The sequence below is a fragment of the Eptesicus fuscus genome, chromosome 19 (assembly GCF_027574615.1).
Source record: "Eptesicus fuscus isolate TK198812 chromosome 19, DD_ASM_mEF_20220401, whole genome shotgun sequence".
Lineage (NCBI taxonomy): Eukaryota > Metazoa > Chordata > Mammalia > Chiroptera > Vespertilionidae > Eptesicus > Eptesicus fuscus.
The window spans coordinates 28,236,956-28,253,678 of NC_072491.1; the positions used below are offsets into that span (position 1 = coordinate 28,236,956).

Sequence of the window (16,723 nt, forward strand, 5' to 3'; positions counted from 1 at the left end):
CACCGGGAGGGTCCAATGTACATGGGTTTATTAGTAAGCACCTCCTGGATACCCAGATTTGTGCTAAACATGGGCGGGGAAATAAGAGATGTGTGGAAGAATGGAAGCAGAAACAGCACTTATTAAGCACCTATCATGTGCCAGATAATCATGGGGCGAGGGGGGAGGGCACGTCCCAGGTTGAAAAGGCAATGTGGAGGGAAATGGGACAATTCTATTCAGACACTCGGGTTCAAACCCCAGGACCCAACTTTTATAATGTTACTTAAGCCCCATCACATCCTGTTTTGTGGATGACAGACAGAACTAAAGCTCAGAGAGGATAAGTATTCTGTCTTATGGACACAAAGCTCTTGAGTAGTAGCAACCATGTTCTAAACTGGGTCAGGCAGTCTCCCTGTGGTAAAGAAATTGTGGTTAGATAAATTTCCCTGGAAGCTCCGTAGGAGCTGAGTTTCCCACTAAGGAGGGAGGCAGACACACCCATGCCGGGGGTGGGGCGGAGGGGACATGTCTGCACACCCTAACCTGGTAAAACTTTCTCGCAGACCAGTCTCTTCAGCCTCCTTCTGCAACTGGCCTTTGAGTCCTGCCCATTAGGGATTATGAAGAACTTGATTCTCGTCCAGGTTGATCCTCTCCTTGCTGTTGTTTATTTTAAAGAAAGAAACCACTGCCCGCCCAGAGGGCTTATGTTTCCAGCTCACTTACGTCTCTTTTGCAAGGGCTCATTTTCATAGATTCCCGATCTCCAGGGAGCTGTGTCTTTCCCTCCGAAACATGAGCTGTAATCAAAGGTGCATTCATCCCCGCACATCTGCCAGCAGCCACGCTGGAGCCAGGGCTCCCAGGGACTGATGGGGGCTCAGGCCAGGTGCCCGGGGAGAATGTTTCCCTAAACAAATCAGATTGCCCTGTGGTTGCCCTTTGTAAAGATGGCAGGGGCCCAGGCGTGGCTTCTCAGATTGCTGGGAGACATGAAGGGGGCCTAGGGTAATGGATGGATTCCGCCATCCATTCAACAAACACTTTTGAGGGCCACCACGTGCTGGCAACTACAGACCCCGAGAATCCAACTCTTTGGTGACTTGCCATCACTCCCAGGTGAAGACCTAACTTCTTGAAAGGCCTGCGAGTCCCTAGGTCTGGCCTTTGCTCTTTCTCTGGCACCTTCCACAGTCGGTGTCCACCTTGGCCCCGCCCACCACAGTCCCCCACACCCTTTCTCTGGCTTTCTCAGCTCTTCCCCTCTTTGCTTGTTTTGCTGCTGTTTCTTTCAGGTCCCCCCACACCCCAACTGCTGTACCCCCGTGGGCCTTGTCCTGGCAATCTTGCCACCATTGCATGAGCTTCAGCGCAATAATATCATTGAAGTCTTTTGTCTCCAACCCAAGTGCAAGGGCAGGGCTCACCTTATCTCCCCAGCGCATGGCCCATACTCAGTGCCCCTTAAAGAGTCGTTGGAAGGATGAAGAGACAGCAGTGAGCAAAACAGACACAGCCCTGTGCCCGGTGCTGGGCACATCTTCCAGAGTGTTGATTGTACTTGACAATTCTGAGCGGGCAATGTTTGGAAATAAATTCAGATCAATTCTAGAGTAGAATTCGGTGTTCTCATTCAAGACGTCAGGCTGCACCCACACACCCCGGGGAGGTTGTAAACTCAGCCTCCTCATACACTTTGGGAGTCTTAGTGGAAGAGTAGGTGGGGTTGGTGGGAGAGATGGCCCCATTTTCCAGCCACTTCAGTCCTGAAGCCAGGGTTTCAGAAGCCGTGTCCGGGAAGAATGGAAAAGCTATACTTGATCAGGCCAGAGTTCTAACCTTAGTGTTGGACTTTCTACTCCTCTGACACTGGCCAGTTTATTTGATCACTCCAAGTATCAGGCTTGCCATCTGTAAAATGGGTATATGAATACCTGCTCCTCAGAGTTGATGTGAGAAAGAAAGATAAGACAGAGGGACCCCATTCAATGCCTGGCACAGAGCGAGCACTCAGGAAGTGGTGGCCATTGTGTTAGTCATTCATTAGTGATTTTTTTTTTTTTAATGTTAGTGATTTTTTTTCTGGCTGCTGTTGGTGACTAAGGTAAAACATTTTCTGGAGCAAAGACGGGCAGCGTAAGACTACACTTCTGGATTGCAGAATGATGGCTCCCCAGAGTGGCTTTTAGCTTTTCACCTTCTTTTACTTGACCTTCCTCTCCTTTGTCCAGTATGGACCCAGAGCCGGTTGCTCCCTCCCCGTACTCCACAACTGCTCTCACGTCAGTGTGAGGCCATCACCCAGGACACAGTGACATGCTTACCAAACCCTGAGTTTCTTAGTCATCTGAGAAATGTTTGCTGAATGAACATGGAATGGAATAAACTGTCTAGAAATTTGATGAGCTTAACATGGGCTCAAAGGGAATAAGGGGGCCTGTAGGGAGAATCCTACTGGGATTTTGCTCCATATGCCCAGCACTTTCTGGGGACCAGGGGTCCTGAGCCAGGAAGATGGGAAATGTGTGCACATTTAGAGCTGGAAGGGCACTGACGTGTCCTGTGATTCATTGGTAACACTCATCACGAGGGCTGCTGTTTTCCACGTGCGGAACTGTGCTGGGCACCATGACACTGGCCCCTCACGCAGCCCAAGGAGGCAGGTTCTGTTCAGAACCCCACTTGGCTGACGAGGAAACCCAGGTCCCAGGGAGAGAAGTGATCAGTGTGAGGGCACAGAAGGTGCCAGAGGACCAGGACCACACTCACCTCAGACATCCCGTCTCCAAGACCAGTACCCTTTCCCCAACGCTGGTTAGGATCAAGGGTCTAATGGATGGTGATGGGTTCGAGGGTAAATGGAGAAATAGAATCAACTCAATGGGACTCCCCAGCTCTGAGACTAATTCACACTGGCCAAGTCACTCCACGTCTCTGTGCTCAAGAAGAAGCACATAGTCAATTGAGGATAGTTAAGTATTATCAATAACTAGTGGCCCGGTGTACAAAATTCGTGCATGGGGGGGAGAGTCCTTCAGCCCAGCCTGCACCCTCTCCAATCTGGGAACTCTGGGGGATGTCGGACAGCTGGTTTAGGCCCGATCCCACAGATTAGGCCCTAACTGCTTCTGCCTGCCAGCCTGATTGCCCCCTAACTGCTCCCCTGCCAGCTTGATTGATGCCTAACTGCTCCCCTGCTGGCCCGGTTGCCCTGAACTACCCTCCCCTGCTGGCCCGGTCACCCCCAACTGCACTCCACTGCTGGCCTGGTTGCCCCCAACTGCCCTCCCCTGGCGGCCTGATTGCCCACAGCTGCCCTCTCCTGCTGGCCATCTTGTGGCGGCCATCTTGTGGCAGCCATCTTTGTAACAATGTGAGGGTAGCCATCTTGTGGCGGCCATCTTTTGATGACAGTGAGGCTGTCACGCGAGGGTGCGAGGACCACCTAGGCTTTTATTAGTATAGATAATAGTAAGTAGCAGACCTGCTTACATGTTTCTAAGCACTTTATATGTTATCTCCCTCAGTCCTACAGGGTAAATCGGGGTTAATTAGGGGAAGAAGGAGGACAGAGCATTGAAGAGAGAGGGAGTAGGACAACATAGCTGCACAGTGGGTTCAAGAAACTTAGCACATGGTGAGCCCAGAACACAGCAGGGCAAGGTGAGGCGGAGAGAGATGAGCAGGGGCCTGACCTTGCAGGGCTCGGAGGCCCCGGGTTAAGGAGTGTGGTCGTCATCCTGAGACAGATGAGGCATCTGTTAGCTGCTTCCACCTGTACCCCCTCTGTATACATTGTCCTGTCTCACACTCAGTCTATTATTTGTCTTTCTCCTTTTTCATGCCATGAACTCCTAAGGGTAGGGACTGGATCTTATTTATTTATGTCTTCTGGTGCTTAGCACAGAATCAGGTACATATGGGTACTCAAATGATTATTAATCAAATATGTAATATAGTATTTAATATTTAACACTATTAGCATGTTTAATATTTAATAACTATATATATTATACATTATTATATAGTTACTAGAGGCCCGGCGAATGAAAATTCATGCACTGGAAGGGGGTCCCTCAACCTGGTCTATCCCCTCAAGGGAGCCCTCAAGGGTGGGAGGCGATCGGCGATCAGGGGAAGGCACCGCCCCCATCACACCTCTGTTGCTGCCACTGCCGGCAGTGTAAGCCTCGGCTGGCCCTGGTTACCTGAGCCTCGGGCGGCCCTGGGCGGCTGGGAGGTTAGGGCGGGTCCAACCACACTGCACGCCTGCCAGACCCCCCCCCTCCCCCCACCAGCAGGGCTGAAAGGACTGGGGGACTCCAGCGGGACTGAGGGGACTAGGCACCACCATCTTTGTGATGGCATGATGGTCAATTTGCATATCCCCTCTTTATTAGATAGGATTAGTAACCGATAATAACATTTCCATTGTGTAAGCATTTCCACTATAAAATGCCAATGCATTCCTGTAGAAACTCGCATTCAGAAAAATGGAAAAATAGTAGCACTTTGGGGGGCAATTGGGGTGCAGCAGAGCCTCACAATTCATGCAACAGTCTAATGAAGCACAGTCCTAGTGATGGTATTGGCACAGTTCAAAGGGCATGCTAAAATTTGAATTAAAAAAAAAACCACAGCAACACAGTAATTTAGGACCTGAGTAACCATAGGGGCTATGATTTCAAAACCAAAAGGGGTTGTTGGTGGAGGGACTCGAGCAGGGTTGAGGCTGCGTGCCATAGAGGCAGAAGGGGACAGGCATCCCTCTGGAAGTTCAGGAGGGAGAGCAGTTGCAGGCTTTGCCAAAATGTACAGGGAGGCATGAGCCAGCCCAGGGGCTTTGCTCAAAAATCGGGGAGAACTGAGAGCTTCCGAGACAGAGCAGGTGGAGGAGCGTGGAGCAAGCGGGTGTCTGCAGCGAGGAGTCCTCTGTCGCTTGCTGTATTTTGCTTCCAGCTGTTGTCACTTGGTGATGCCTATGAACCAGTGCAATCTCCACATTTTATGGGCACCTTTCCCCCGATACCTTATGTGCACTCCTCTGTCCTGTGGAAGCAAGTGCAGTAGGATGCACCGTATGTAGTATAACCCATGACTCAGGTAAACCAAGAGTGCCTGCTGGCCAGTTTACATCCAGAAAGGCACCAGTCACACCCCCCCATGTGGGCTGTGGGCCGCTTTCCTCTTGGTCCATGAGTCCGTTCAGTAAACTCAGTCGGTTAGAATGTGGAGCAAGACCGTATCGTTGGGTGACCCTGAGCGAGGGCACCGTGGACCTGTGATGAGATCTCTTTCCCCATCAGGAGCAGCTGAGCTCACACCTCTGGGCTTGGAGACAGAGGACCTCAACTCCAGCCTGCCCCAAAGCTGTGTGACCGCAGGAAAACCACTTAACCTCTCTGTGCCTCAGTTTTCTCAACGGCAAATAGTACTAGCGACATTCCCCAAGTCCTTTTAAGGAGCCGATTAGCTAGCGGATGAAAAGCTCTTCCTGGACTATAAAGGGTTTGCAGAGTATTGTCAAGTCAGTGCCTAGAACATTCAGGTTTGCTTGTCTCCTGGAGTGCTTTCTCCCCCTGGACGGTCAGTTCTAAGGGCAGTGGGCAAGAGAGCTAAACTCCTTGGACCCGAGGTAAATTAATCACTGGGATTAAATGCAGAAGCTTGAATTTCCCTGCAGGAAGGAGGCCCAGAACTTCTGTCTGGCCTTTGACAAAAGTGAGGAGAAGGGAACCCTGCCTCCAGTATCCAGTGCCCCCCCTCTCTGAGTTCCCTCTAGGACACCCTAGACCCTCCCTCTCCAGGGCCTGAGACCACCCACCCACCCCTGGCTGAGTGTCCTTCCCACGGCCACTCCCCCCATGCCAGGCCTGCCTGCCCCTTCACCCTCTCATTTTACTTCCCCTCAACAGTGCGGACAGAGGGACACCGGCTTGGGAATCACATGCACTTGGGTTTGAATGGGCTCTATGTCTTACCAGCGCTAAAACCACAGTGGCCATGTTCTGGCTTCTTTCAGCCCATTTCCTCGCCTGGGGAATGGCTTCGACTTCCTGACTCACTGCCTGACTTCCCTCCTTCCGTGATTAAGAGAAGAAATGGGCCCTCTCTGATGTTAATGTGCCCAGGAATCACCTGAGCAGCTTGTGAAAAAGCAGGCTCCGATTCCGCAGGGCTGGGTGGGGCCTGAGAACCTGCCTCTCCAACAAGCTCCTGGGTGATGCGAATTGACCCGCACAGCAAGAGTACTAATACAGATCAGATGTAGAGCGCCTGGCGCGTGGTGAGCTACTCAGTCAATAGAAGTTATTGCCATTGCGGTGATTCCCACGCCCCTCCCCGCCCCCAACTCAAAGGGATAGATGACTGGAGAAACCTTTGCTCACCTCTGCATTCTTAGGGCAACAAGAAAAAACAAGTTTTGCTCTAGGTACCGGCTGGGTGTGGGGAGTGAGAAGACCGGCTCCCCGCAGCTCACCTGCCCCGCTCACCTGCACCCCCTGCTCCCCAGCACACGTGCGCTGCAGGCGGGCCTCTGCCCCTGCAGGACCTCTGGGGCTCAGGCCTCAACTTGCCAGGCGGGGAGCGCATCCTCCGAGCGAGCGGCACACGCCTTCCTCCTCCGGCTCCGGCTCTCCCCGGGGAATTTTCAGAGCACACAGGGTTCGCTTGGCTGGGGCCTCCCAGGGTAGAAATACACATTTGGGCCTTTTGTTTGAAGACCTGCAGCCTCTTTTGGACTTGAGGCCTGCGCCCAGGGCTTGCCCCCTCACCCTCATCAGAATAAAGCCCCAAAGGGCCCTGGGCTGTGAGGACGAGACGCCCAAGCCCTCAAGAGACTCCGAGTGAGGTTCAAGAGACACCTCCCACGCAGCCCTTGCTGGGCCTTTGGCTCTTCCCAGAGGCCTGCTTCTCAGAAGCTGCTGACTCACCGGGTGAGGGTCTTTTTGTCCTTTCAGCATCGCCACAAAGCCCAGGGGTTTTAAGGTTGGTTTACTGAGCAGCGCCATCCTCACCATTTCCTTTCCCTTTATTGTCCCCGTCTCCATCCCAGCCCGCCCCCCCCCCCAATGGCACTGTCCGGCCAGAAAAGAGATGGGACACCCAGTGGCTCTGCCCTGCCTTTAATATTGAGTTTCTCTTCTTTGTAGGTCTTGACGCACTGACTGGCCGCAGAGTCCAAGTGTAAAAAGATTCCCAGGATGTAAGCGATACGGGGCAGGTGAGTGACTGCGTGTCCGGCGGAGGTCGGGGCGTCGGCTGCCTGTCAAGAAGGGAAGGATGAATGGGAGGAGCACGGGCGGCGTGGAACGCGTTTCCCTCCAGATACACCTGCACACGGCGCCGTGCAGGGAATCCAGGTGCGAGTCCCGTGCAACCACTGGGTCCCGCCAGGCCCTCCCCAGAGGCAAGCGGAGCCTGCAGGTGGCCGGGCCGTCCTCTCTGCTGGGACCACAGCAGCTCAGACGCACCCTCCAGAGGGCACATGCGTGGAACTGTTTCCAGGGAACGTCTGACCAGGGCTCGGAAGACATGCTTAGAACAGAGAGGGAGCCAGCTGGCTCACACGGGTTTGTAAACCACAGCTCTGAGGAGGCAGGACTACAGAGAGGCGAGGAGCCAGCTTTGCATGTTTAAGGGCTGTCACTGTCAGGGGGAAGGTGGATAGCCGTCGGCTTAACCTGGGGAAAATTCCCTAGCAAAGGAGGCGTGCGGAGGTGAAGGAGGCGCCCAGTGTATGGAGTGAGTTCCCTGTCGCTGGCAGAGTCCAAGCGCAGGTTGGAGAAGCACCGATGGGAAGTGTTGAAGTGAGGAGCGGTTTTGAGTAGGGCTGTGTTTTTACAGACTCTGTCCCATGATGACCTGGAAACCCGGGGAGGGGTGGGGGTAGGATGAGGGAGAGGGCTTAGGGAGCGTGGAGGAGGCGAGCTTGTGTGCTCACGCGCACCCTCTCTCGGCACCGCCTGTTCTGTGCGGCAGAGCTCTGCTGTTCAAGTGTTCAGATGCTGCTGGATGAGGCGACCCTCAGGTCTCTCCTAAAATGTGCTGTTCCTTGGCCAGGTGTCCCTGAGCCGAAGCCAGACGGCTGCACCCATCACAGGCGTGACCCCAAGCAGCTTTGTCTGTGATGCGGAGGGCATCTCTCCAAGCATGATGGGGGTTTTGACCAGGACCTCTGGGAAGGACCCCCGAAGAGATTTACCAGCTTGTCGGGAGGTTGGGCCCAGGATCCAGCCCACGCAGACCAGAAGGAACGGCATTGGAAACGCTGTGGGAGGGCACTGGGTGTGGCTGCCCCAGGGGAGTTGGGGCTCTTTGGTAGGACCAGTACCACAAACTCGAGTCACCAAGGCTGGGGCCACTGCGCCTGAGAACTGCGCCCCTGACCCAGCTGGGGAAATCGTGCAAGAGGGACACCCATGCCAATGGGAGGGTCTGAATGGCGAGCACCCCCCCTCCCACCCCCGCCCCACCCCCGACTTCCTTTGTGCTTTGTGACTGGGCCTTGTTCCCCTGGGCCTGGGTTGGCGGCAGCAGTAAATATTTAGCAAGGACCCTGAAGGCAGTGCGCCTCGGGAGGCCAGAGATGGCGTTTTTTTCTTTAAGAAACTGACAGCCTGGATGCGGATGGAGTTTGACATTCGTTGCACATGGGCGGGACTTTCAGCAGAGTCCTGAGCAGGAGGATGGCGGGGGATGGCGGGAGGCAGGAAGGGGGGGGGGGGGCGGAGGGCTGAACAGAGCATTTGAGTCCTGACTTGGTGCTTCCTTGGCAAATCTTCAAGCAGGATTTGGGCTTTGAAGACAGGGGCCATGTCCTTAATTCACAGGACCTGGCACTTAGTAGGTGCTCAGTAAGTGACTGTCGAATGACTGGAAGGGAAAGTGGTGAGGAGGCAGCTCAAGGAGGCGACGTGTGTGTTAAGAAGAGAGTCCCTGAAACCAGACTGCCCAGGTTCAGATCTTGTCTCTTCCACTAGCTGTGGGTGGAGCCTTAGGCAAGTGGCCGACCTCTCTGTGCTAGTCTCCTGTCTGTACAATGATAGTGCCTACCACATCAGGCGGCTGTGAGGGTTCGAGGAATTAATTCATGTCAAGCTGCTTGGCCCCAGGCCAGTTTATGTGGCAGAAAGTGGCCAATAAATATTAGCCCTTATTCCTGTCCTTTGAAAAATCAATGTGGGCAGGCGTCACCCTTACTAAGGGCCTGTGCCACGTCACTCAGGCCTATTAGGAAAGAATGAAGATGGACGGACAGCTGGTGGAGGAGAGGGGCGGGCCATGGAGTGACAGCGTTCTCTCCCAGGGACAGCTCAGAGCCAGAGGACAGAACCCTGGGAAACGCATAAGAGGTGGGACCAGAAGTAGCTCAATCAGGAAACCTAGGTACAACCATCCCAGGTATCACTAGTCTGGCATTCGCACAACCCTGATGGACTAGACCTGGAGACCCCACTGTAGGCATTTGGTTCTTGCACAGATCTGCAGGGACCTCTTTCCAGCCACACTCCATTCCATAGCACAGGAGGGGCTCTTTGCTCCTTTCTCCCGGAGCCATAGCAGACTCAACGTATCTGAGATGAACAGGAGAAATGAAGAGAGAAGTGACAGAGGACATCCCACTCCTCCTACTGTCCATCTGAACCTTTGCCCGAAGTGCCTTGCCCTAAACCCCCTCCCATGCTATCTCAGAGCCCAGGGTTTATTGGCCAAGGAAAGGTAACACCTGAGTCCAGTGGGCAACAAGACGTGAGTGGGTATTTGATTGTATTGGTCAGACTTTGGGTTACAAGATAGATGTCTACTTCGCATTTTCGGAAGTGTAAAACCAAAAGGCAGTTTGTGTAACTGAAAAGTCTGAGTTGGTCTGGCTTGGAGCCCGGCTGGATCTAAACAGTGGCAGCAGGCGTCATTTCTCTCCATCTCTCCACTCGGCTTTCTTCTGTGTGGGCTTCACTCGGGCACGATCCCTTCACTCTGTGTCGTCCCCCCCTTCCCCCCCACCCCACTAAAGAGGGCTTTGCTTCCATAGTCATCCTAGCAAATGCCCAGGAATTGAGAGATTCTGGTCACATGTCCGCCCCTCAGCCAAGGGCTATGGTTTAGCAGCATCAGAGTGGACAGGCAGAGAAGGCCCCTCGTCCTCCAGCATGGGGATGCCTTTGCTGCAGGTGGCCCTCCCAAGGCTGGTGAGGCCACTGGTATCATAAACAGCATACAGATGACCCTTGAATGACGTGGGGGTTAGGGCCCCAGTCAGAGCTCGTGCGGGAGGCAGCCAATCAATGTGTCTCTCTCACATTGATGTTTCTCTCTCTTTCCTTCCTTCCTCCCTTCCTTCCACTCTCTGAAAAGCAATGGAAAAAATATCCTTGGGTGAGGATTAAAAAAAAGACTTAGTTGCTTAAACCATACAGATGTATTATCTGGCAGTTCTGGAGGTCGGAAGTCTGCGATGGGTCTCACTGAGCTAAAATCAAGGTGTCAACAAGATGCTTTCCTTTCTGGGGACTCCCAGGGGAATTCATTTCCTTGATTTCCAGCTTCTAGAGGCTTCCTGTGTTTTCTTCTATGATTTTTTTTTTTATTGCTTCAGGTCTTGCATTCAAGTCTTCAATTCATGCTGAGTTAATTTTTATGTACCGTTCCATTCTTTTGCATAAGGCTGTCCAGTCTTCCCAATGCCATTCGTTGAAGAGACTCTCCTTTCTCCATTGTATTGTTGGCTCCTTCATTGTAAAATGTTGTCAATATAGTATGTGTGGTTTATTTCTGAGCTCTCTATTCTGTTCCATTGGCCTGTGTGTCTATTTTTCTGTCTATACCATGCTGTTTTGATTACTATAGCTTCGTAGTATAGTTTGAAGTCGGGGAGTGGGATACATCTGGCTTTGTCCTTTTTTCTCAGGATTGCTTTAGGAAAACAAATTCCTGGACCCAAGCTTTTCTTTTGTATGTGTCACATCAACCCACTTTTAGTGGGACAAAAACCCATACATGCATCTCCTTTTACTTTGCTTTCCTTTTTTTTCGTTATTTCCTCATGAGGCAGATGGCAAGGATCTACCAACTATGCCCATCTCTAAGCAGCCTGTGAACTAAGAATGGTTTTATATTTTTAAAGGGTTGTGTTTTTTTTTTTTTTTTTTAAAAAAAGGATAAAGAACAATACTAGTATGTGACAGAGATTGCATATGACCTGCCAAGCCTAAAATATTTACTATCTGGTCCTTTATAGAAAAAGTTAGCCAACCTCAGAAAGAACATCAGCAGCTGAGTCACCAGACCTGGGTTTGGATCCTGCAGTGGCTGGTCAGGGCCTGATTAGACCTTTAGACCTGAGAGCCCTCAGTGGTGGCTTTCTTAACAGTTTATGGTGGCAGCAGCCATGAAGGAAGGGGTAGAGGTGGTGAGCAGATTTCATTGAGCATTTACTCTGGACAAGCACTGAGGTGAGAGCTTTATCTCCTTAATCCCCTCAACAGCCCTCTGAAGTATGCCCTGGTCTCAGCCCTGGGATGCATAGGGAAACAGAAGTTGCTCAGGGCAGAAGGTCATTGGCTCGCGATTACACAGTGAGAGGATGTGGAGCTGGGCTGTGAGCCCAGGCCATCCGACTCTACACTCTGCTACTTTTCCTCTCTATTGTGGTCATCACGTCTCCTTTCAGGCAAAGAAGTCTTTGGCCATGCCTTCCCCCGGCTACTTTCCTAACCTCTTTCCCCCAATTGTCTGGCAAAAATGTTTTTCCACCGTAAAAGGGAAAATAAAAAATGGAGGAGCTGTCAGAAAGAGCTCTGAGATGTGGACATCTAAAATTTTAGTTCCAGTATTGATCCATCCACCCACCCACCCACCCTACACAACACCAGGAACGCATGAGAACCCTCGTCCTTGACAGTGACAGCTGGGGCAAACTCCAGTCCCTGGGTCCTCCAAATTGAAGGCCACAGGGAAGCTCATTAAATGGCACCCGACACTTGATTAATATGCTGCAATTTGGGCAGCACCAGGCTATTTCAGCACCACCACCACCACCCCCCAGTTACCATGACGACATTCTTTTCACAAACAGTTCCCTTAATATTTAGTGAAAATTATGCTCCCGACAGGCGAGCAGAAGAGCAACCACACTGCAGAGGGTCTGCGAGGACACTTTTGCATGAAGCCATCAGTGCCCCTGATCCCTGAATGCCATCACCGCCAGGAAACGCACGTGTTCTGGGGGCTGGGAGCCAACCAGATGCCCGGCCTCCGTCATGCGCAGCCATGGAGGATTGTCACTCCTTTAATGCAGAATGTCACAACAGCTCCTCGAGGACGGGGTAGTGTGATAGCGTTATTAAAGGCTCCTTTGTACACCGATCTACTAATTTCTCCGCTGCTCGCCTGAGGCTGCTGAAAGCCTGTTTGCTCCTGGTGTCTTGAATCAAGCTGGATTGTGAGACGGCATGTGGAGAGCCCAGGGTACGCGTGTGCCAGTGTGAGAACAAGCTCGTTTCCTCTTCTAGGCGCCATCTGGTCCCCCACGATTGAATCAGTAACAAGCAGGTACAGATACCCAGGGACCCAGGCCTCTGCCCTCAGGGGGATCAATGTTGAGAGAGAAAAGACCAGGGGAGGACAGAATGTTCTGTGGCAGTCTCCACCAGTATGATCGTCTGACTGTGTGCTAAGTACTGGAAAGGCACAAATTGATTACGTATCCCAGATCCCCAATGGGAGAGATGGTTGAATAACTATAATACAGTGGGGAGAGTGGTGTCATGGTGATCTATTAGCTGTGTGCCCTTGGGTAAGTTACTTAACCTCTCTGTGCCTCAGTTCTCTCATCAATAAATCAGAGACAATAACAGTATCTATATGACAGCCTAACTGTTGTCATGAAGTTCTTAAAAAATGAAATAAACATTTAAAAAAAAGCACTAACCCAGTTATTCAGCTACTCAAAAGAGTGGACACGTGGTAAGTGGTAAGTAATTGCTATCTGGGATTCTAGGTTCCCATGGTACCGTGCACACAATGATAATAACAGCTGACATCTATCATGGGCTTACTATGCTAAGTGCGGGAGTTATATTAGCTCATTGAATCTGCACAGGAAACCCAGTAAAACTTTCATTATGATTGTCTTCACCTCGCAGATGAGGAGACTGAGGCTCAGAGGGATTGGGGAACTTGCCCAAAGTCGTGAGGTTAGTAAGGGGCACAGGAATCCAGTCTGTCCAACAAAACACAAACTACAAGGAGCACAGCGATGGTGCCGTGGGCGGGCGCACAGGCAGGCGCTGGGCAGGGCCGTCCATGGGAAGTGGCCATAGATGCCCTGAAGGGTCACAGGTCCTCATGGATAGAGGACAGGATTTGTAGCTGGAGGAGCAAACCCGAGTAGGACCCTGAGGAATTTGGGGGAACTACACTTCGAAGAGAACCACAGTCTGGTTGACTCTTCCAAAGGCAGGTTCTTGGCATTGAGTGGGAGCTTATCTTAAACAAATAGGACCTGTTAATGTAAAATTCCCCTTGGGGTTTTATGTATGGTATATGGGTTGGAAGAGGATGAGTGAGGCATAAGGGGGAGAGGAAAGCCTTTGAGTTTTTCATTTCCTCAAACCAGGATTGATTGGAATAACATGAGAACGTCTGTATCAAGTGTGTATGTATATGGAAAATGAAAATAAGTTGTGCCAGTACCTACAAAAGCAAAGAAAGAGGCAAAGAAAGGAAGGTTTGGATTGTGTAGCAATTTTAATTATAATCAAAGCCATAGTGTAGTACATTTCTTAAGGAAGATTTAAATTGGGCAGCAATTTTAATTACGATCAAAGCCATATAGTGTAGTACATTTCTTAAGGAAGGTTTGAATTGTGTAGCAATTTTAATTATAATCAAAGCCATTGTGTAGTACATTTCAGCTATTTATTGCCACAACAGTGCTTCGTAACAAACCGCCACCAATCTCACCGGTGAACAAGAAGTCTTTAGGTAGCTCACAGTCTGCAAGGTTCGTTCGGCCTGTCTGGGTTGGGTTCACTCCCTGGGGGAGGTGAAAGAGGTCATGTCTGACACTGGCTAAAACTGTCGCTTTGCATTCAATCCTGGGTCCTCTGTAAAATGGGAATACTAGTGTTTACCTCTTAGAGTTGTTAACTAGTGTTTACCTCTTAGAGTTGTTAACTAGTGTTTACCTCTTAGAGTTATTATGGGGATTAAATCATTAATCTACATAATCCTATCTAATAAAGTGGGAATATGTTAATTGACCGTCATGCCCTCACAAAGATGATGGCACCCACAGCCAATAAGGAGGGAATACGTTAATTGACTGCCACGCCCTCAAAGATGGCAGCACCCACAGCCACAAGATGGCAGTGCCCAGTCCCCTCAGCCCCACCGGGGTGCCAGGTGCATGGCACGGCCAGGACCCCCGCCCCCAGGTGGGTCCGGCCACTCCGCATGCCTGCCTCCAGAGTCCCCCAGTCCCCTCAGACCCCAGCCACCGAGGGCCAGCCCGAGGCACAGGCAAGCCTTGGATGGTGGCTGCCCAGCTTTCCAGGGCCACCTGAGGCTCAGGTAACCAGGGCCAGCTGAGGCTTGTGCTGCCGGCAGTCGCAGCAGCAGAGGTGTGATGGGGGTGTCGCCTTCCCCTGATGGCCAGGTCACCTCCCACCCCTGAGGGCTCCCGGACTGTGAGAGGGGCAGGCCGGGCTGAGGGACTCCCCCCACTCCAGTGCATGAATTATCATGCACCGGGCCTCTAGTGTACATATAACATCTTTTGTTCAACATTTTGTTATAATGTTGATGAGATGCTGCAGGAACTTAACTCCTGTGTATATCAATCAGCCTTCAGTAAAGTTGCTTCCATTATACGTCATTTCACTTAAAGTCACAGGCCCTAATGACGACGTTAAGCGAGGACACACTGTGCCTAGAACAAACCTAGGAAGTACCTATTGCCATTACTGAGTGCATTTTGATTCGTCACAAATGGAAATGAAGTAATTTGATAACTGTAGTTTGTGGGGAAAATATTTACAGGGCCTTGGGGTGGAACCACCAAAGCATTTCCTGTGAAGAAAACATGTAGAGTCCACTGGGATAGGTGACGTACCCAAGGTCACCCTGCTGGTGCGAGGCCCATGGAGACAGAAGCCAGCTTCCCTGACCGCAAGATCTCAACCCTTTCTGCTTTTCCAGGCAGCCTGGCTCTCCTGAGAAGGGGCTCTGTCCCATCCCCAAGTCACCCATTCTACCACCCCACGATTCTCATGATTAGAGAAATGCCCGCCTTCATATATCTAATGGAAACTGGCCCCCCCGCCCCCAATATCCCCAAAACTTCCAGCCGGCACACTTGATAGAGCTGTGAGCGCAGGTTGGCATTACCATGCAAAAAGGATGCAGTTGGTATCTGAGAACACTTAATTAAGCACTAGGTTTAATTAACTTAAAATGAATCTCCCTCCCTGCACCCATGCCCCCCTCAAAAAAGAGCTGGTGAAGCCTAGTCCTTCCCTGGGAGCTCTGATTTTAGCAGTTTGTAATCAGACTCAAATTGCTAGCTTGTTGTCTTAATCTGCCCCTGAGATAGCAGCCATCCCCGTGTGATTAATCTGTCCTCCCCGTGGCCACGTTTCACACACAGACAGCATGGCACTGCAGTTCATCATGTTGTGGTTATTGTTCCCTGAAAGGAGGGAATGGAAACAATAACCTTTCCTTGCATAATTCTTCACACACATACACACACGCACACACACCACACACACACAAACACACACACACATGCACACACACGCACACGCACACGCACAGGCACGCACGCACAGATCCACACCTCTTTTTATTTTTCATTCCAAAGCCAGCAATGAGCTTTGCACTTTTGCAACCACTGTGACTGTGGTCCTTTGCCTCCACCCTCAAGGATTTTCATTAATTTTTTAAAAACATTCTATCGTCATCTCTCTAAAAAATAATGGCCTGCCCCCAACTGCAAAATCAAATGAAATACACAACACTGGACCTTGGGTCCCCTCGAATTTCTCCCTTCTCTCCCAAGTCCACAGAGACAGCTGTGATGGCCTGCCTCTTCCTGAGGCTGACTTCAGTCACCCTGGACCAGACCCTGTCACCTTTCACCTGGACCTGAGCGGTCTCCCCACTAACGGCGTTGCTGCTTGCAATTCATCCTTTACTCGGCCTGTTATCTTTTTAAAAGACAAACTGAATCACATCACTCCCAGGGGATGGAATCATCCAATAGCTTCTCCCTACAACTGAACTGATACCCAAACTCCTTTCCCTGGCTGCCCAAACCCTAAAAGACCCCGCCCTTCTCCACCTCTCCAACCACATTTCCTACCACCTACACCCCCTTCACTGTGCCCCGCCCCCTTGGCTCTCTTCCTGTCGCTCAGATGCAACCAGCCCGGTCCACCTTACGGTTTTGCATGTGCTGTTCCCTCCGTGTGTCGTGTTCTATCTTAGCCTGTGTTTCCTGGAAAACAGAGCCAGGTTGCTTTGGCTGTTGTGGCTCAGTTGGTTGAGCTGGTTCAGTTCCTGGACAGGGCACAGGCCTGGATTGCAGACTCGATCCCCAGTTTGGGGAACGCAGGAGGCAGCCAATCGATGTTTCACTCTCACATTGATATATCTCTCTCTCCCTCTCCCTACCCCCCCCCAAAAAAAAAAATTCAGTGGGGGAAAAAAGGAAATGGAAGCTGGTTTATGA

At 51.3% G+C, this 16,723-nt stretch overlaps 1 non-coding gene across 2 annotated transcripts in view; it reads left to right on the forward strand.

Annotated features, from left to right (window-relative positions):
- Positions 1-16,723, forward strand: part of LOC103287642 (uncharacterized) — a 118,655-nt gene that overhangs the window by 66,849 nt on the left and 35,083 nt on the right. The window contains exons 2-3 of one of the 2 annotated variants that reach the window (XR_008554557.1): positions 7,140-7,210; positions 12,102-12,323. This is a non-coding gene — a transcript (uncharacterized LOC103287642). Of the gene's footprint in view, positions 1-7,139; positions 7,211-12,101; positions 12,324-16,723 lie in introns of those variants that run through there. The other variant, XR_008554556.1, reaches the window with a different exon arrangement.